Genomic DNA, 20932 nt, shown 5'->3' with positions numbered 1-20932 from the left:
TTTCTTTAGTATAAAATATATTAACCTGTTGGCGCCCGCCAAATCGCCAAATTCATAAATCTGTCATATTACATAAAGTACTTAAGAACACTCCTCATGAGAAGATAGCGTCACCTCGTGATTTCAATTAATATCGCTGATTGGAGGAGCCTCGTGACGCACACATATGTATAAGTAGGGCTTCTGCGCAAGGTACGACAGAAACGCTTGTGAGATGAATGCTGAAATAAACCTACCACTTTATATTCGAAAATTTGTCTCATTCCTGTTGCCCCGGCTGCACAAAACAAATAATGTATGAGAAATTACATTTCATACATATATGTCATAATAAAAGCACAAGGAAAAGACGGAACACTGTAGATGCGTGATTAGACCCATACTGAAGAAGAATTTTGATTGCGTAGTATTTAAAGAACTTGGCAGTCGAAGCAGTTTTAATTCCATTTTTATTTCCAATTGATATTTGTGGCCACAATCACTTGGCACTCTAGCCGTGCCTTTCCACAGAAGATTTACATTTTTGATATTGTTGGGATAGAAAGCAAGCCAGCGAAATTACATCTTAGCAGAGTAGAGGGCAAAAGCTGAAGTGCGTAGTTATGAAAGATGGAAGTACGTGAAGAGAAAAGTTTTGGTTTACAAGGTCAGTTTCAATTCTTAATTATTACGTCATCAGAGTTGCGCGGGCCATAGAGTGATCTAGAAATGACGCAATGCAGAGAAGTTATTACGATTTTAGAATAGAGAGGACGAATTAATGTTTATAGTTATATTATAATTCTGATTCATATATTTGTATCTTACATATATATTTATGTTTTGTATGTTACCTTTATTTATTAAATGTCATGTTCTTCGCAACTTAAACCATAAAATTCAATTCAAGAGCAATACTCCAAATAAACTAAAAAGATCATATCTTTCGAATTTCCGATGCACAGTCTCTCGCGCTGGAGATAATTTCCCCCCATACAGTGTTGCCATTGCTCGCTTTGTTTGTTAATCGAAAATTCGTTAAAGTTTTACAAAACAGGAAATCGATAATAAAACAAATTCCAAATTTGGGCTTCCAGATGTTCATATTCGAGTGAAGGACTATGTTATTCAAAATATGATGCCTCCAGGTACCGTTGTTTTTTCACAATGCGGCAAACATGCATACATTAATTCAGATTCTTCATTATTTGATTTCTTTAAATATAATGCGGGGCTCTAATATTTGCTGACAACAGCTTGAAAGTGAAACGACGTTTATACTAAACAAACGCAAAATACCAAAACGAAATTAATAACCCTTCTGGGAAATTTGCCCCTTTGGGCTAATAATAAAATAAAATAAATTACTTGGCAGTGAATTGACCTATCTGCATATTTAACAGATACCCTAAATGTTGGAGACAGCGGCTGCAGACAGACGATTACATAACGGCTCGGCGTAGGTCAACAGAAGGAGCGCCGCATCTGATTGGACTATTTTTTATTATTCTTACTTTTTCTTTAACTGCGAACTAAGCGGGAAAATTCCCTTTTCACTCAGTTATATGTATGTACTAGTTAAAGTAATGTAACGTTTTCAGCTTGTGTGAAATATCCATATTAAATCTTTATATTAATAATCCCTGCTGTGATTATTTAATTTGTAACCTGCACGTTGTAGCCCTGTGAGTTGCAACATAGTAAATTTGGCGTCCGCTACTTTATATTTTTGATAAAATATGGATATAAAAGTTTTGAAAGCAAAACGAAAGTCGCTGAGAACAGCTTTTACGGTATGCTGCAACGATATAGCTCAGAAATCGAAAACAAAAGTATAGGAAGTGACGAAGTCAGTACGTTGTTTCGGCAGACTCAAGACAAATTCTCACGTTTGGAAACAACTCAAGAAGAAGTTTCGAATTTGTTGCTACGTGATGACGCCCTTCAAGATGAATATTCTGAAGATTTTTTGAAAGCAGAAGAGTACCGTGACAAGTTCTGCTTGATGTGTTCGCTGTTAGAAAATGCAAAGAAGGGAAATTCGGTTACGGAAGGAACAACAACCGAGCAAAAAAGGAAATTCCAGCTTCCGAAACTTGAATTGAGGAAATTTAGCGGAGAACCGAAAGACTTTCTTGCTTTTTGGTCCCAGTTTGAAAACATTCACAACGACCTCTCCATTGTCGATGAAGATAAATTTCAATATCTTTTACAATGTGTGGTAGCAGATTCTAAAGCGTCAAGACTCGTAACAAGTTTTCCGCCAACTAAAGAAAACTATTCAAAGGTGATCGCACAACTTAAAAAACGCTTCGGGAGAGATGAACTTTTGGTTCAGATTTATGTACGGGATCTACTTTCCATAGTAATGAAAAATGCTGCTAGTAGAAATAAAGTAGATTTAGCTGAACTTTATGATTTACTTGAGAGCAAGCTTATGGCACTGGACAGCTTCGGTAGAACTAAGGAAAAACCATTGTTGGAACCACTTGTTGAGTCCTGTTTACCAGAGACTGCTCTTCGTGCGTGAGAAAGAAGCCGCTCGATGGAAGATACTGCGTCACAGCAAGATACTGCGCGTTCGTTGGATAAACTTTTGTGCTTTCTTCGAAATGAAGTGCAAAGTGAGGAAATGATTAAGCTCGCTCGTACCGGGTTGGGAGCTTCACGTTCTGCACATTCGCGTCCCCATTGTGATGATCCGGGTTTTTCTACAGCTGATGCCTTGGTAAATGTTCAAGACAATCCAGGTAGGCGAAATTTACGTTGTATTTTTTTGTGAGAAATCCCACAATTCTGCCGAATGTTTTTCTGCTCGCAAAATGTCCTTAGACGATAAACGAAAACTTTTGGTGCAAAAGCGCGCCTGTTTTCGCTGCTTACGAGTTGGACATAGTTCACGGGCATGCAAAACTAAAGTAAAATGTTTAACATGTGATAGATTTCACTATACCATTATGTGCTCAAATGGCGAACCTGTAAAGCCAAATGAAACTGACAGTACTGTTATTTCAAGTAATGTGTTGTCTAATCAGTCAACTTGTTAATGAAAATGTGTATTTGCAAACACTTGTTTTAAAAATAGGTTTTGAGGGTAGACAACTTACAGTTCGTACGATTTTGGACAGTGGTTCTCAGAAATCTTATCTTTCAGAAAGGCTTATCGCGTTTTTGCAACTGCGTCCTAAATCGAAACAAACCATTATACACGATTTGTTTGGGGGGAGAGAGACAAGTCCTCATTCCCATTTAGTGTTTGATGTTAATTTAAGAAATTTTGAGGGCACTTATGACCATAACTTTGAAGTACTTTCTCAAAACAAAATATGTGAATGTGTTCCAAAAGTAGTTGATCCCAATACCCTAAAAGAATTAAAAGAAAGAAATATTACCTTTTCTGATTTGCAAGCTAAAGAATATGACATTGAATTGCTTTTAGGAGCAGATGCCATCGGGGACATTATTACTGGCATTTCTCTGAAACTAAACTCTGGTGTAACTGTAGTTGAGACTAAATTCGGATACACTGTGATTGGTAAAGTAAATAGCTTATCTAAAGAACCTACTTCAGCTGTTATTCCAGCATTACTACAAAATAATTTGTTCAATAATGTAGTTTCGTTGCATTATGGTAATCTTAGCGTAACCGAACTCTGGAATTTAGACTTTTAAAAGGCATCAAAGAATGTGTCACCGAATTAATGAGGAAAATCAGTTAGATGACTATAAGGTAGTTTTTAAGGAATGGGAAGACCTTAAAGTAATAGAAAAGGTTCCTGAAACTGAAATTGATAATATGAGTTATTATTTGCCCCACAGACCTGTTATAAAGCATACTAGCCAGACAATGAAGGTGAGGCCGGTGTTCGACGCTTCAGCCCGAGAGAGAAATCAACCGTCCCTAAATGACTGTTTAGATAATGGGCCGAACTTAATTGAACTCATACCTGATATAATTGACAGGTTTAGATTGTATTCTGTTGGTTTATCATCGGACATAGAAAAAGCATTTCTTCAGCTGAGTATTATCCCAGAACACAGAGATTATTTGAGGTTTTTTCTTCCAACTCTTGAAGAACCTATGATTTACAGACACTGCAGAGTGGTGTTCGGCATTTGTTCATCTCCGTTCCAACTCTCTGCAACGATAGAGTATCTCTTGGATAATTCCCCTGCTGAGTTTGACGATGTGACCCAAAAATTAAAGCATTCGTTTTATGTTGACAATTGTGTCACTGGAGTTCACGATATCAAACAGCAAGAAAATTTTATAGTTAAGGCTACAGAAGTAATGGCTCGGGGATGTTTTAACCTACGGGGTTGGGAAAGTAATGTTCCAGGTCATTGTATTTCCCGTAGTTCAGGTATAACTTCTCTTCTTGGAATCTTATGGGATTTGGATAACGATACATTAAAATGCAATCTTAATTATTCAATGGATAATGAGATAAGTAAACGTAATATTTTGGCTATGGTACATAAAATTTTTGATCTGCAGGGCTTTTTGAGTCCAACTACCTTGTTACCTAAGATACTATTACAGGAGGCTTGGACTATGAAATTAAAATGGAATGACCCCTTGCCAGAAAACATTCAGAAAACTTTTCAGAAGTGGCGAGATGAAATTAAATATCTTGAGAAAATTAGTATTCCACGATATGTAGAGATAAATGAGAATTCAGAGCTGCATCTATTCGTTGATGCATGTAAGAGCTCCTATGGTGTATGTGTTTACATTAGAGCTGTAACGCCCGTGGGAGTCAAAATTCGATTGATCAGAGCCAAATCCAGGGTAGCGCCGTTAAAATCTCTGACAATACCCCGGTTAGAATTGATGGCTTGTTGCATTGGCGCGAGACTGGTTCACTCAGTATACGCCGCCTTAGACTTGCCTGATTTGAAAATTATTGCATGGAGTGATTCTATGGTAGCACTTTGGTGGATTAAGAACCGTGGGGATTGGTCAGTTTTCGTTGCGAATAGGGTAAAAGAAATAAACAGTCTGATTCCTTCTCAGTGTTGGCGCCATGTTCCAGGTGATTTAAACCCGGCAATTATGCTTTCAAGAGGCTGGTGGGAGAGGTTAGTTCGTGTAGTAAAGGAACAGTTGAGAAGGACACTGGTAACGTGGTTCTTACGACCGAAGAGTTGTACACAGTATTGTGCGACTGCGAGTCAATAATTAACTCTAGACCTCTTACCTATGTGTCGGAAAATTCGGATGATTTAATCCCTCTTTCCCCAGCCATGTTTCTAATCGAGAATCGTAGTTTAGGTGTTCTTGATGTTGATTTGTGCGATTCGAAAGGTCTTCGAAAAAGGGCTAGACATCGCCAAAAACTACTTAATGATTTAAGGCATAGATTTAGAAAAGAATATTTAGGCCTTCTGGTCCAAAATAAGAAGGATCCATCGTCAGAGTTACGGTTGGGTGAGATATTTCTAATAGGAGATGTCATCAAAAAACGGATGCATTGGCCTTTAGCTAAGGTCATTCGACTAATTCCTGGGAAAGATGGCAAGGTGAGAACTGTAGAACTAAAGACTCAAGCTGGTACGCTGCTTCGTCCCATTCAGCGAGTCGTTCCATTGGAAGTGCAGTTAACGGACAAACCCACTGATCCTATAAACGATAACTCTTTTACTAATCCTATTTCTTCTATTTCTAGTGATGATCATTCAGATTTTAATGACTCTTCAAATGACTCTAGTAACATCCTGCAAGGTGCTAAAGTGTCAAGATTTGGACGTGTGATCAAGGTGCTTCAGAAATTGGATCTCTTCGACCAGGTACTGTATGTCTTTGAGCCAACCTGAAGTCGACTCAAAGAGGGGGAGAATGTTGGAGACGGCGGCTGCAGACAGACGATTACATAACGGCTCGGCGTAGGTCAACAGAAGGAGCGCCGCATCTGATTGGACTATTTTTTATTATTCTTACTTTTTCTTTAACTGCGAACTAAGCGGGAAAATTCCCTTTTCACTCAGTTATATGTATGCACTAGTTAAAGTAATGTAACGTTTTCAGCTTGTGTGAGATATCCATATTAAATCTTTATATTAATAATCCCTGCTGTGATTATTTAATTTGTAACCTGCACGTTGTAGCCCTGTGAGTTGCAACATAGTAAATTTGGCGTCCGCTACTTTATATTTTTGATAAAATATGGATATAAAAGTTTTGAAAGCAAAACGAAAGTCGCTGAGAACAGCTTTTACGGTATGCTGCAACGATATAGCTCAGAAATCGAAAACAAAAGTTTAGGAAGTGACGAAGTCAGTACGTTGTTTCGGCAGACTCAAGACAAATTCTCACGTTTGGAAACAACTCAAGAAGAAGTTTCGAATTTGTTGCTACGTGATGACGCCCTTCAAGATGAATATTCTGAAGATTTTTTGAAAGCAGAAGAGTACCGTGACAAGTTCTGCTTGATGTGTTCGCTGTTAGAAAATGCAAAGAAGGGAAATTCGGTTACGGAAGGAACAACAACCGAGCAAAAAAGGAAATTCCAGCTTCCGAAACTTGAATTGAGGAAATTTAGCGGAGAACCGAAAGACTTTCTTGCTTTTTGGTCCCAGTTTGAAAACATTCACAACGACCTCTCCATTGTCGATGAAGATAAATTTCAATATCTTTTACAATGTGTGGTAGCAGATTCTAAAGCGTCAAGACTCGTAACAAGTTTTCCGCCAACTAAAGAAAACTATTCAAAGGTGATCGCACAACTTAAAAAACGCTTCGGGAGAGATGAACTTTTGGTTCAGATTTATGTACGGGATCTACTTTCCATAGTAATGAAAAATGCTGCTAGTAGAAATAAAGTAGATTTAGCTGAACTTTATGATTTACTTGAGAGCAAGCTTATGGCACTGGACAGCTTCGGTAGAACTAAGGAAAAACCATTGTTGGAACCACTTGTTGAGTCCTGTTTACCAGAGACTGCTCTTCGTGCGTGAGAAAGAAGCCGCTCGATGGAAGATACTGCGTCACAGCAAGATACTGCGCGTTCGTTGGATAAACTTTTGTGCTTTCTTCGAAATGAAGTGCAAAGTGAGGAAATGATTAAGCTCGCTCGTACCGGGTTGGGAGCTTCACGTTCTGCACATTCGCGTCCCCATTGTGATGATCCGGGTTTTTCTACAGCTGATGCCTTGGTAAATGTTCAAGACAATCCAGGTAGGCGAAATTTACGTTGTATTTTTTTGTGAGAAATCCCACAATTCTGCCGAATGTTTTTCTGCTCGCAAAATGTCCTTAGACGATAAACGAAAACTTTTGGTGCAAAAGCGCGCCTGTTTTCGCTGCTTACGAGTTGGACATAGTTCACGGGCATGCAAAACTAAAGTAAAATGTTTAACATGTGATAGATTTCACTATACCATTATGTGCTCAAATGGCGAACCTGTAAAGCCAAATGAAACTGACAGTACTGTTATTTCAAGTAATGTGTTGTCTAATCAGTCAACTTGTTAATGAAAATGTGTATTTGCAAACACTTGTTTTAAAAATAGGTTTTGAGGGTAGACAACTTACAGTTCGTACGATTTTGGACAGTGGTTCTCAGAAATCTTATCTTTCAGAAAGGCTTATCGCGTTTTTGCAACTGCGTCCTAAATCGAAACAAACCATTATACACGGTTTGTTTGGGGGGAGAGAGACAAGTCCTCATTCCCATTTAGTGTTTGATGTTAATTTAAGAAATTTTGAGGGCACTTATGACCATAACTTTGAAGTACTTTCTCAAAACAAAATATGTGAATGTGTTCCAAAAGTAGTTGATCCCAATACCCTAAAAGAATTAAAAGAAAGAAATATTACCTTTTCTGATTTGCAAGCTAAAGAATATGACATTGAATTGCTTTTAGGAGCAGATGCCATCGGGGACATTATTACTGGCATTTCTCTGAAACTAAACTCTGGTGTAACTGTAGTTGAGACTAAATTCGGATACACTGTGATTGGTAAAGTAAATAGCTTATCTAAAGAACCTACTTCAGCTGTTATTCCAGCATTACTACAAAATAATTTGTTCAATAATGTAGTTTCGTTGCATTATGGTAATCTTAGCGTAACCGAACTCTGGAATTTAGACTTTTAAAAGGCATCAAAGAATGTGTCACCGAATTAATGAGGAAAATCAGTTAGATGACTATAAGGTAGTTTTTAAGGAATGGGAAGACCTTAAAGTAATAGAAAAGGTTCCTGAAACTGAAATTGATAATATGAGTTATTATTTGCCCCACAGACCTGTTATAAAGCATACTAGCCAGACAATGAAGGTGAGGCCGGTGTTCGACGCTTCAGCCCGAGAGAGAAATCAACCGTCCCTAAATGACTGTTTAGATAATGGGCCGAACTTAATTGAACTCATACCTGATATAATTGACAGGTTTAGATTGTATTCTGTTGGTTTATCATCGGACATAGAAAAAGCATTTCTTCAGCTGAGTATTATCCCAGAACACAGAGATTATTTGAGGTTTTTTCTTCCAACTCTTGAAGAACCTATGATTTACAGACACTGCAGAGTGGTGTTCGGCATTTGTTCATCTCCGTTCCAACTCTCTGCAACGATAGAGTATCTCTTGGATAATTCCCCTGCTGAGTTTGACGATGTGACCCAAAAATTAAAGCATTCGTTTTATGTTGACAATTGTGTCACTGGAGTTCACGATATCAAACAGCAAGAAAATTTTATAGTTAAGGCTACAGAAGTAATGGCTCGGGGATGTTTTAACCTACGGGGTTGGGAAAGTAATGTTCCACGTCATTGTATTTCCCGTAGTTCAGGTATAACTTCTCTTCTTGGAATCTTATGGGATTTGGATAACGATACATTAAAATGCAATCTTAATTATTCAATGGATAATGAGATAAGTAAACGTAATATTTTGGCTATGGTACATAAAATTTTTGATCTGCAGGGCTTTTTGAGTCCAACTACCTTGTTACCTAAGATACTATTACAGGAGGCTTGGACTATGAAATTAAAATGGAATGACCCCTTGCCAGAAAACATTCAGAAAACTTTTCAGAAGTGGCGAGATGAAATTAAATATCTTGAGAAAATTAGTATTCCACGATATGTAGAGATAAATGAGAATTCAGAGCTGCATCTATTCGTTGATGCATGTAAGAGCTCCTATGGTGTATGTGTTTACATTAGAGCTGTAACGCCCGTGGGAGTCAAAATTCGATTGATCAGAGCCAAATCCAGGGTAGCGCCGTTAAAATCTCTGACAATACCCCGGTTAGAATTGATGGCTTGTTGCATTGGCGCGAGACTGGTTCACTCAGTATACGCCGCCTTAGACTTGCCTGATTTGAAAATTATTGCATGGAGTGATTCTATGGTAGCACTTTGGTGGATTAAGAACCGTGGGGATTGGTCAGTTTTCGTTGCGAATAGGGTAAAAGAAATAAACAGTCTGATTCCTTCTCAGTGTTGGCGCCATGTTCCAGGTGATTTAAACCCGGCAATTATGCTTTCAAGAGGCTGGTGGGAGAGGTTAGTTCGTGTAGTAAAGGAACAGTTGAGAAGGACACTGGTAACGTGGTTCTTACGACCGAAGAGTTGTACACAGTATTGTGCGACTGCGAGTCAATAATTAACTCTAGACCTCTTACCTATGTGTCGGAAAATTCGGATGATTTAATCCCTCTTTCCCCAGCCATGTTTCTAATCGAGAATCGTAGTTTAGGTGTTCTTGATGTTGATTTGTGCGATTCGAAAGGTCTTCGAAAAAGGGCTAGACATCGCCAAAAACTACTTAATGATTTAAGGCATAGATTTAGAAAAGAATATTTAGGCCTTCTGGTCCAAAATAAGAAGGATCCATCGTCAGAGTTACGGTTGGGTGAGATATTTCTAATAGGAGATGTCATCAAAAAACGGATGCATTGGCCTTTAGCTAAGGTCATTCGACTAATTCCTGGGAAAGATGGCAAGGTGAGAACTGTAGAACTAAAGACTCAAGCTGGTACGCTGCTTCGTCCCATTCAGCGAGTCGTTCCATTGGAAGTGCAGTTAACGGACAAACCCACTGATCCTATAAACGATAACTCTTTTACTAATCCTATTTCTTCTATTTCTAGTGATGATCATTCAGATTTTAATGACTCTTCAAATGACTCTAGTAACATCCTGCAAGGTGCTAAAGTGTCAAGATTTGGACGTGTGATCAAGGTGCTTCAGAAATTGGATCTCTTCGACCAGGTACTGTATGTCTTTGAGCCAACCTGAAGTCGACTCAAAGAGGGGGAGAATGTTGGAGACGGCGGCTGCAGACAGACGATTACATAACGGCTCGGCGTAGGTCAACAGAAGGAGCGCCGCATCTGATTGGACTATTTTTTATTATTCTTACTTTTTCTTTAACTGCGAACTAAGCGGGAAAATTCCCTTTTCACTCAGTTATATGTATGCACTAGTTAAAGTAATGTAACGTTTTCAGCTTGTGTGAGATATCCATATTAAATCTTTATATTAATAATCCCTGCTGTGATTATTTAATTTGTAACCTGCACGTTGTAGCCCTGTGAGTTGCAACATAGTAAATTTGGCGTCCGCTACTTTATATTTTTGATAAAATATGGATATAAAAGTTTTGAAAGCAAAACGAAAGTCGCTGAGAACAGCTTTTACGGTATGCTGCAACGATATAGCTCAGAAATCGAAAACAAAAGTATAGGAAGTGACGAAGTCAGTACGTTGTTTCGGCAGACTCAAGACAAATTCTCACGTTTGGAAACAACTCAAGAAGAAGTTTCGAATTTGTTGCTACGTGATGACGCCCTTCAAGATGAATATTCTGAAGATTTTTTGAAAGCAGAAGAGTACCGTGACAAGTTCTGCTTGATGTGTTCGCTGTTAGAAAATGCAAAGAAGGGAAATTCGGTTACGGAAGGAACAACAACCGAGCAAAAAAGGAAATTCCAGCTTCCGAAACTTGAATTGAGGAAATTTAGCGGAGAACCGAAAGACTTTCTTGCTTTTTGGTCCCAGTTTGAAAACATTCACAACGACCTCTCCATTGTCGATGAAGATAAATTTCAATATCTTTTACAATGTGTGGTAGCAGATTCTAAAGCGTCAAGACTCGTAACAAGTTTTCCGCCAACTAAAGAAAACTATTCAAAGGTGATCGCACAACTTAAAAAACGCTTCGGGAGAGATGAACTTTTGGTTCAGATTTATGTACGGGATCTACTTTCCATAGTAATGAAAAATGCTGCTAGTAGAAATAAAGTAGATTTAGCTGAACTTTATGATTTACTTGAGAGCAAGCTTATGGCACTGGACAGCTTCGGTAGAACTAAGGAAAAACCATTGTTGGAACCACTTGTTGAGTCCTGTTTACCAGAGACTGCTCTTCGTGCGTGAGAAAGAAGCCGCTCGATGGAAGATACTGCGTCACAGCAAGATACTGCGCGTTCGTTGGATAAACTTTTGTGCTTTCTTCGAAATGAAGTGCAAAGTGAGGAAATGATTAAGCTCGCTCGTACCGGGTTGGGAGCTTCACGTTCTGCACATTCGCGTCCCCATTGTGATGATCCGGGTTTTTCTACAGCTGATGCCTTGGTAAATGTTCAAGACAATCCAGGTAGGCGAAATTTACGTTGTATTTTTTTGTGAGAAATCCCACAATTCTGCCGAATGTTTTTCTGCTCGCAAAATGTCCTTAGACGATAAACGAAAACTTTTGGTGCAAAAGCGCGCCTGTTTTCGCTGCTTACGAGTTGGACATAGTTCACGGGCATGCAAAACTAAAGTAAAATGTTTAACATGTGATAGATTTCACTATACCATTATGTGCTCAAATGGCGAACCTGTAAAGCCAAATGAAACTGACAGTACTGTTATTTCAAGTAATGTGTTGTCTAATCAGTCAACTTGTTAATGAAAATGTGTATTTGCAAACACTTGTTTTAAAAATAGGTTTTGAGGGTAGACAACTTACAGTTCGTACGATTTTGGACAGTGGTTCTCAGAAATCTTATCTTTCAGAAAGGCTTATCGCGTTTTTGCAACTGCGTCCTAAATCGAAACAAACCATTATACACGATTTGTTTGGGGGGAGAGAGACAAGTCCTCATTCCTATTTAGTGTTTGATGTTAATTTAAGAAATTTTGAGGGCACTTATGACCATAACTTTGAAGTACTTTCTCAAAACAAAATATGTGAATGTGTTCCAAAAGTAGTTGATCCCAATACCCTAAAAGAATTAAAAGAAAGAAATATTACCTTTTCTGATTTGCAAGCTAAAGAATATGACATTGAATTGCTTTTAGGAGCAGATGCCATCGGGGACATTATTACTGGCATTTCTCTGAAACTAAACTCTGGTGTAACTGTAGTTGAGACTAAATTCGGATACACTGTGATTGGTAAAGTAAATAGCTTATCTAAAGAACCTACTTCAGCTGTTATTCCAGCATTACTACAAAATAATTTGTTCAATAATGTAGTTTCGTTGCATTATGGTAATCTTAGCGTAACCGAACTCTGGAATTTAGACTTTTAAAAGGCATCAAAGAATGTGTCACCGAATTAATGAGGAAAATCAGTTAGATGACTATAAGGTAGTTTTTAAGGAATGGGAAGACCTTAAAGTAATAGAAAAGGTTCCTGAAACTGAAATTGATAATATGAGTTATTATTTGCCCCACAGACCTGTTATAAAGCATACTAGCCAGACAATGAAGGTGAGGCCGGTGTTCGACGCTTCAGCCCGAGAGAGAAATCAACCGTCCCTAAATGACTGTTTAGATAATGGGCCGAACTTAATTGAACTCATACCTGATATAATTGACAGGTTTAGATTGTATTCTGTTGGTTTATCATCGGACATAGAAAAAGCATTTCTTCAGCTGAGTATTATCCCAGAACACAGAGATTATTTGAGGTTTTTTCTTCCAACTCTTGAAGAACCTATGATTTACAGACACTGCAGAGTGGTGTTCGGCATTTGTTCATCTCCGTTCCAACTCTCTGCAACGATAGAGTATCTCTTGGATAATTCCCCTGCTGAGTTTGACGATGTGACCCAAAAATTAAAGCATTCGTTTTATGTTGACAATTGTGTCACTGGAGTTCACGATATCAAACAGCAAGAAAATTTTATAGTTAAGGCTACAGAAGTAATGGCTCGGGGATGTTTTAACCTACGGGGTTGGGAAAGTAATGTTCCAGGTCATTGTATTTCCCGTAGTTCAGGTATAACTTCTCTTCTTGGAATCTTATGGGATTTGGATAACGATACATTAAAATGCAATCTTAATTATTCAATGGATAATGAGATAAGTAAACGTAATATTTTGGCTATGGTACATAAAATTTTTGATCTGCAGGGCTTTTTGAGTCCAACTACCTTGTTACCTAAGATACTATTACAGGAGGCTTGGACTATGAAATTAAAATGGAATGACCCCTTGCCAGAAAACATTCAGAAAACTTTTCAGAAGTGGCGAGATGAAATTAAATTTCTTGAGAAAATTAGTATTCCACGATATGTAGAGATAAATGAGAATTCAGAGCTGCATCTATTCGTTGATGCATGTAAGAGCTCCTATGGTGTATGTGTTTACATTAGAGCTGTAACGCCCGTGGGAGTCAAAATTCGATTGATCAGAGCCAAATCCAGGGTAGCGCCGTTAAAATCTCTGACAATACCCCGGTTAGAATTGATGGCTTGTTGCATTGGCGCGAGACTGGTTCACTCAGTATACGCCGCCTTAGACTTGCCTGATTTGAAAATTATTGCATGGAGTGATTCTATGGTAGCACTTTGGTGGATTAAGAACCGTGGGGATTGGTCAGTTTTCGTTGCGAATAGGGTAAAAGAAATAAACAGTCTGATTCCTTCTCAGTGTTGGCGCCATGTTCCAGGTGATTTAAACCCGGCAATTATGCTTTCAAGAGGCTGGTGGGAGAGGTTAGTTCGTGTAGTAAAGGAACAGTTGAGAAGGACACTGGTAACGTGGTTCTTACGACCGAAGAGTTGTACACAGTATTGTGCGACTGCGAGTCAATAATTAACTCTAGACCTCTTACCTATGTGTCGGAAAATTCGGATGATTTAATCCCTCTTTCCCCAGCCATGTTTCTAATCGAGAATCGTAGTTTAGGTGTTCTTGATGTTGATTTGTGCGATTCGAAAGGTCTTCGAAAAAGGGCTAGACATCGCCAAAAACTACTTAATGATTTAAGGCATAGATTTAGAAAAGAATATTTAGGCCTTCTGGTCCAAAATAAGAAGGATCCATCGTCAGAGTTACGGTTGGGTGAGATATTTCTAATAGGAGATGTCATCAAAAAACGGATGCATTGGCCTTTAGCTAAGGTCATTCGACTAATTCCTGGGAAAGATGGCAAGGTGAGAACTGTAGAACTAAAGACTCAAGCTGGTACGCTGCTTCGTCCCATTCAGCGAGTCGTTCCATTGGAAGTGCAGTTAACGGACAAACCCACTGATCCTATAAACGATAACTCTTTTACTAATCCTATTTCTTCTATTTCTAGTGATGATCATTCAGATTTTAATGACTCTTCAAATGACTCTAGTAACATCCTGCAAGGTGCTAAAGTGTCAAGATTTGGACGTGTGATCAAGGTGCTTCAGAAATTGGATCTCTTCGACCAGGTACTGTATGTCTTTGAGCCAACCTGAAGTCGACTCAAAGAGGGGGAGAATGTTGGAGACGGCGGCTGCAGACAGACGATTACATAACGGCTCGGCGTAGGTCAACAGAAGGAGCGCCGCATCTGATTGGACTATTTTTTATTATTCTTACTTTTTCTTTAACTGCGAACTAAGCGGGAAAATTCCCTTTTCACTCAGTTATATGTATGCACTAGTTAAAGTAATGTAACGTTTTCAGCTTGTGTGAGATATCCATATTAAATCTTTATATTAATAATCCCTGCTGTGATTATTTAATTTGTAACCTGCACGTTGTAGCCCTGTGAGTTGCAACATAGTAAATTTGGCGTCCGCTACTTTATATTTTTGATAAAATATGGATATAAAAGTTTTGAAAGCAAAACGAAAGTCGCTGAGAACAGCTTTTACGGTATGCTGCAACGATATAGCTCAGAAATCGAAAACAAAAGTATAGGAAGTGACGAAGTCAGTACGTTGTTTCGGCAGACTCAAGACAAATTCTCACGTTTGGAAACAACTCAAGAAGAAGTTTCGAATTTGTTGCTACGTGATGACGCCCTTCAAGATGAATATTCTGAAGATTTTTTGAAAGCAGAAGAGTACCGTGACAAGTTCTGCTTGATGTGTTCGCTGTTAGAAAATGCAAAGAAGGGAAATTCGGTTACGGAAGGAACAACAACCGAGCAAAAAAGGAAATTCCAGCTTCCGAAACTTGAATTGAGGAAATTTAGCGGAGAACCGAAAGACTTTCTTGCTTTTTGGTCCCAGTTTGAAAACATTCACAACGACCTCTCCATTGTCGATGAAGATAAATTTCAATATCTTTTACAATGTGTGGTAGCAGATTCTAAAGCGTCAAGACTCGTAACAAGTTTTCCGCCAACTAAAGAAAACTATTCAAAGGTGATCGCACAACTTAAAAAACGCTTCGGGAGAGATGAACTTTTGGTTCAGATTTATGTACGGGATCTACTTTCCATAGTAATGAAAAATGCTGCTAGTAGAAATAAAGTAGATTTAGCTGAACTTTATGATTTACTTGAGAGCAAGCTTATGGCACTGGACAGCTTCGGTAGAACTAAGGAAAAACCATTGTTGGAACCACTTGTTGAGTCCTGTTTACCAGAGACTGCTCTTCGTGCGTGAGAAAGAAGCCGCTCGATGGAAGATACTGCGTCACAGCAAGATACTGCGCGTTCGTTGGATAAACTTTTGTGCTTTCTTCGAAATGAAGTGCAAAGTGAGGAAATGATTAAGCTCGCTCGTACCGGGTTGGGAGCTTCACGTTCTGCACATTCGCGTCCCCATTGTGATGATCCGGGTTTTTCTACAGCTGATGCCTTGGTAAATGTTCAAGACAATCCAGGTAGGCGAAATTTACGTTGTATTTTTTTGTGAGAAATCCCACAATTCTGCCGAATGTTTTTCTGCTCGCAAAATGTCCTTAGACGATAAACGAAAACTTTTGGTGCAAAAGCGCGCCTGTTTTCGCTGCTTACGAGTTGGACATAGTTCACGGGCATGCAAAACTAAAGTAAAATGTTTAACATGTGATAGATTTCACTATACCATTATGTGCTCAAATGGCGAACCTGTAAAGCCAAATGAAACTGACAGTACTGTTATTTCAAGTAATGTGTTGTCTAATCAGTCAACTTGTTAATGAAAATGTGTATTTGCAAACACTTGTTTTAAAAATAGGTTTTGAGGGTAGACAACTTACAGTTCGTACGATTTTGGACAGTGGTTCTCAGAAATCTTATCTTTCAGAAAGGCTTATCGCGTTTTTGCAACTGCGTCCTAAATCGAAACAAACCATTATACACGGTTTGTTTGGGGGGAGAGAGACAAGTCCTCATTCCCATTTAGTGTTTGATGTTAATTTAAGAAATTTTGAGGGCACTTATGACCATAACTTTGAAGTACTTTCTCAAAACAAAATATGTGAATGTGTTCCAAAAGTAGTTGATCCCAATACCCTAAAAGAATTAAAAGAAAGAAATATTACCTTTTCTGATTTGCAAGCTAAAGAATATGACATTGAATTGCTTTTAGGAGCAGATGCCATCGGGGACATTATTACTGGCATTTCTCTGAAACTAAACTCTGGTGTAACTGTAGTTGAGACTAAATTCGGATACACTGTGATTGGTAAAGTAAATAGCTTATCTAAAGAACCTACTTCAGCTGTTATTCCAGCATTACTACAAAATAATTTGTTCAATAATGTAGTTTCGTTGCATTATGGTAATCTTAGCGTAACCGAACTCTGGAATTTAGACTTTTAAAAGGCATCAAAGAATGTGTCACCGAATTAATGAGGAAAATCAGTTAGATGACTATAAGGTAGTTTTTAAGGAATGGGAAGACCTTAAAGTAATAGAAAAGGTTCCTGAAACTGAAATTGATAATATGAGTTATTATTTGCCCCACAGACCTGTTATAAAGCATACTAGCCAGACAATGAAGGTGAGGCCGGTGTTCGACGCTTCAGCCCGAGAGAGAAATCAACCGTCCCTAAATGACTGTTTAGATAATGGGCCGAACTTAATTGAACTCATACCTGATATAATTGACAGGTTTAGATTGTATTCTGTTGGTTTATCATCGGACATAGAAAAAGCATTTCTTCAGCTGAGTATTATCCCAGAACACAGAGATTATTTGAGGTTTTTTCTTCCAACTCTTGAAGAACCTATGATTTACAGACACTGCAGAGTGGTGTTCGGCATTTGTTCATCTCCGTTCCAACTCTCTGCAACGATAGAGTATCTCTTGGATAATTCCCCTGCTGAGTTTGACGATGTGACCCAAAAATTAAAGCATTCGTTTTATGTTGACAATTGTGTCACTGGAGTTCACGATATCAAACAGCAAGAAAATTTTATAGTTAAGGCTACAGAAGTAATGGCTCGGGGATGTTTTAACCTACGGGGTTGGGAAAGTAATGTTCCAGGTCATTGTATTTCCCGTAGTTCAGGTATAACTTCTCTTCTTGGAATCTTATGGGATTTGGATAACGATACATTAAAATGCAATCTTAATTATTCAATGGATAATGAGATAAGTAAACGTAATATTTTGGCTATGGTACATAAAATTTTTGATCTGCAGGGCTTTTTGAGTCCAACTACCTTGTTACCTAAGATACTATTACAGGAGGCTTGGACTATGAAATTAAAATGGAATGACCCCTTGCCAGAAAACATTCAGAAAACTTTTCAGAAGTGGCGAGATGAAATTAAATTTCTTGAGAAAATTAGTATTCCACGATATGTAGAGATAAATGAGAATTCAGAGCTGCATCTATTCGTTGATGCATGTAAGAGCTCCTATGGTGTATGTGTTTACATTAGAGCTGTAACGCCCGTGGGAGTCAAAATTCGATTGATCAGAGCCAAATCCAGGGTAGCGCCGTTAAAATCTCTGACAATACCCCGGTTAGAATTGATGGCTTGTTGCATTGGCGCGAGACTGGTTCACTCAGTATACGCCGCCTTAGACTTGCCTGATTTGAAAATTATTGCATGGAGTGATTCTATGGTAGCACTTTGGTGGATTAAGAACCGTGGGGATTGGTCAGTTTTCGTTGCGAATAGGGTAAAAGAAATAAACAGTCTGATTCCTTCTCAGTGTTGGCGCCATGTTCCAGGTGATTTAAACCCGGCAATTATGCTTTCAAGAGGCTGGTGGGAGAGGTTAGTTCGTGTAGTAAAGGAACAGTTGAGAAGGACACTGGTAACGTGGTTCTTACGACCGAAGAGTTGTACACAGTATTGTGCGACTGCGAGTCAATAATTAACTCTAGACCTCTTACCTATGTGTCGGAAAATTCGGATGATTTAATCCCTCTTTCCCCAGCCATGTTTCTAATCGAGAATCGTAGTTTAGGTGTTCTTGATGTTGATTTGTGCGATTCGAAAGGTCTTCGAAAAAGGGCTAGACATCGCCAAAAACTACTTAATGATTTAAGGCATAGATTTAGAAAAGAATATTTAGGCCTTCTGGTCCAAAATAAGAAGGATCTATCGTCAGAGTTACGGTTGGGTGAGATATTTCTAATAGGAGATGTCATCAAAAAACGGATGCATTGGCCTTTAGCTAAGGTCATTCGACTAATTCCTGGGAAAGATGGCAAGGTGAGAACTGTAGAACTAAAGACTCAAGCTGGTACGCTGCTTCGTCCCATTCAGCGAGTCGTTCCATTGGAAGTGCAGTTAACGGACAAACCCACTGATCCTATAAACGATAACTCTTTTACTAATCCTATTTCTTCTATTTCTAGTGATGATCATTCAGATTTTAATGACTCTTCAAATGACTCTAGTAACATCCTGCAAGGTGCTAAAGTGTCAAGATTTGGACGTGTGATCAAGGTGCTTCAGAAATTGGATCTCTTCGACCAGGTACTGTATGTCTTTGAGCCAACCTGAAGTCGACTCAAAGAGGGGGAGAATGTTGGAGACGGCGGCTGCAGACAGACGATTACATAACGGCTCGGCGTAGGTCAACAGAAGGAGCGCCGCATCTGATTGGACTATATTTTATTATTCTTATTTTTTCTTTAACTGCGAACTAAGCGGGAAAATTCCCTTTTCACTCAGTTATATGTATGCACTAGTTAAAGTAATGTAACGTTTTCAGCTTGTGTGAGATATCCATATTAAATCTTTATATTAATAATCCCTGCTGTGATTATTTAATTTGTAACCTGCACGTTGTAGCCCTGTGAGTTGCAACACTATTAAATCATTTTAAATAACAATAATTTAAATTGCTAGATGACTGATAAAATAAAATTCATTGCCCTGAATTCAACGAAGTTGACATGCTCTCTACATTATTCCAAAAAAAAGTTTAATATTTATGCTATACTTATTGACTTAACTAAATTTCGAAATTAATGTAAAAAACAATCACTCGAAATAATTTTACTATCTTTCCTTCCCTGTTTTGTGCAATATTTAGATATTATTATATTATATTTAGATAATAAGTAGCAAATCTCAAAATGAAATACTCCAACTTACTTTTTTTTTTGTTTTTGTTTTTGTAAATACTTATTTTCTTTTGATTCGAAACGAAAAGGCTTTTGGTTCTTTAGTGACATAAGCTTAATAGCTAGCGGGAGAGTGGGACCGGATACGGAGGGCTATTTCTTTCAAAACTGTAAAAGAGCAAAAGCTTTATGACTTGAAAGTGTCACCTAACCTTCGAAGCATTTTCCCGCCACTTGTTTGGTGAGGAATGTTGACTTTTCCAGATCTTACTCTTCTAATTTGAAAATCAGAGACTTTCCGTTCATTCTTTGTTAACCACATAAATGTTTTTGGAAAGCTGGAAAGAAATATTTCAAAAGTTTAAGTCTTATCTATTGAAAATTAATTAGTACTTTTTTTTTAAGTATAGGTAGTGATGATGCGGGAGAGTGCTCGGGCGCCCAGGGCACCCCCGTGGCTACGCGCCTGTATACAGAATGGAAGCTCGCTAGTATGTACCTGATTTTATGGAATACTTCTAGGCATTTTAATAGCTTTATGTTTGTTTTTCTGAACATGCATGACCACTTTTCGGACAACTTATACATGAACTTAACCAGAGGTTTAATCTTGATGATAATGTTTCATTAATTTAAAGAACTTTTGCATGAGCATTAGCAAATTTGCTAATTGTGGAATTGAATTTAAATTTCACTTTAAATGTTACAGCAATTTTTGAATGATATTTTATGTTTCATTAAGTTTAAATTCCCGATGCGAAGGATAATACAATTTTTATTAAATAAACACGGAAAAAAATTGAAATGAAATTCGTAAAACCAAAATTTATAGAACTCAGCACTTTTAGAGTATAGATCTTATTGTTGTTTCATTTTCTGTTTTAACGTGGTTTATTTATTCATATAAAGGCAACGCCTTACCCTGCGTATAGCAAGAGAAAAGGGATTTCAGAGCAAACTTTTTCTTTGCTAGTATGAAAAAGCACATAATTGCTTAAGCACTGTATATAAATTCTTAAACTGAAAACTTATATATCGAGCTTACCTACAGAACAAGTTTCAGGCACAAAGTATTTGTGGGGGTATAGCTCAGTGGTAGAGCATTCGACTGCAGATCGAGAGGTCCCCGGTTCAAACCCGGGTGCCCCCTGTAAATTTGTTTTTTCGTACTGAAATGGGGAGATTCTACGGTAATTCACAACTCACTGCGTGATTAAAATAGTTTTTAAATAAACTGTTAAGGTAAAGGCGTTTTCTGCTTGACACGTTTGAAGTAAATTATTTCATTA

The 20932-nt window shown here is 38.1% G+C and overlaps 1 non-coding gene across 1 annotated transcript; it reads left to right on the top strand.

The window, feature by feature from the left end:
* Nucleotides 1-20721: 20721 nt before the first annotated feature.
* TRNAC-GCA (transfer RNA cysteine (anticodon GCA)) lies at nt 20722-20793 on the top strand. The gene has a single exon. It is a non-coding gene; the product is annotated as a tRNA-Cys (tRNA).
* Nucleotides 20794-20932: the final 139 nt, after the last annotated feature.

Source organism: Stegodyphus dumicola, chromosome 8, assembly GCF_044657685.1.
Source record: "Stegodyphus dumicola isolate Sdum_Otavi_A_Nest chromosome 8, ASM4465768v1".
NCBI classification, from domain to species: Eukaryota; Metazoa; Arthropoda; class Arachnida; order Araneae; family Eresidae; genus Stegodyphus; species Stegodyphus dumicola.
Note: the sequence above shows the minus strand (reverse complement) of the source record. Positions and strands in the feature narration are given on the sequence as shown.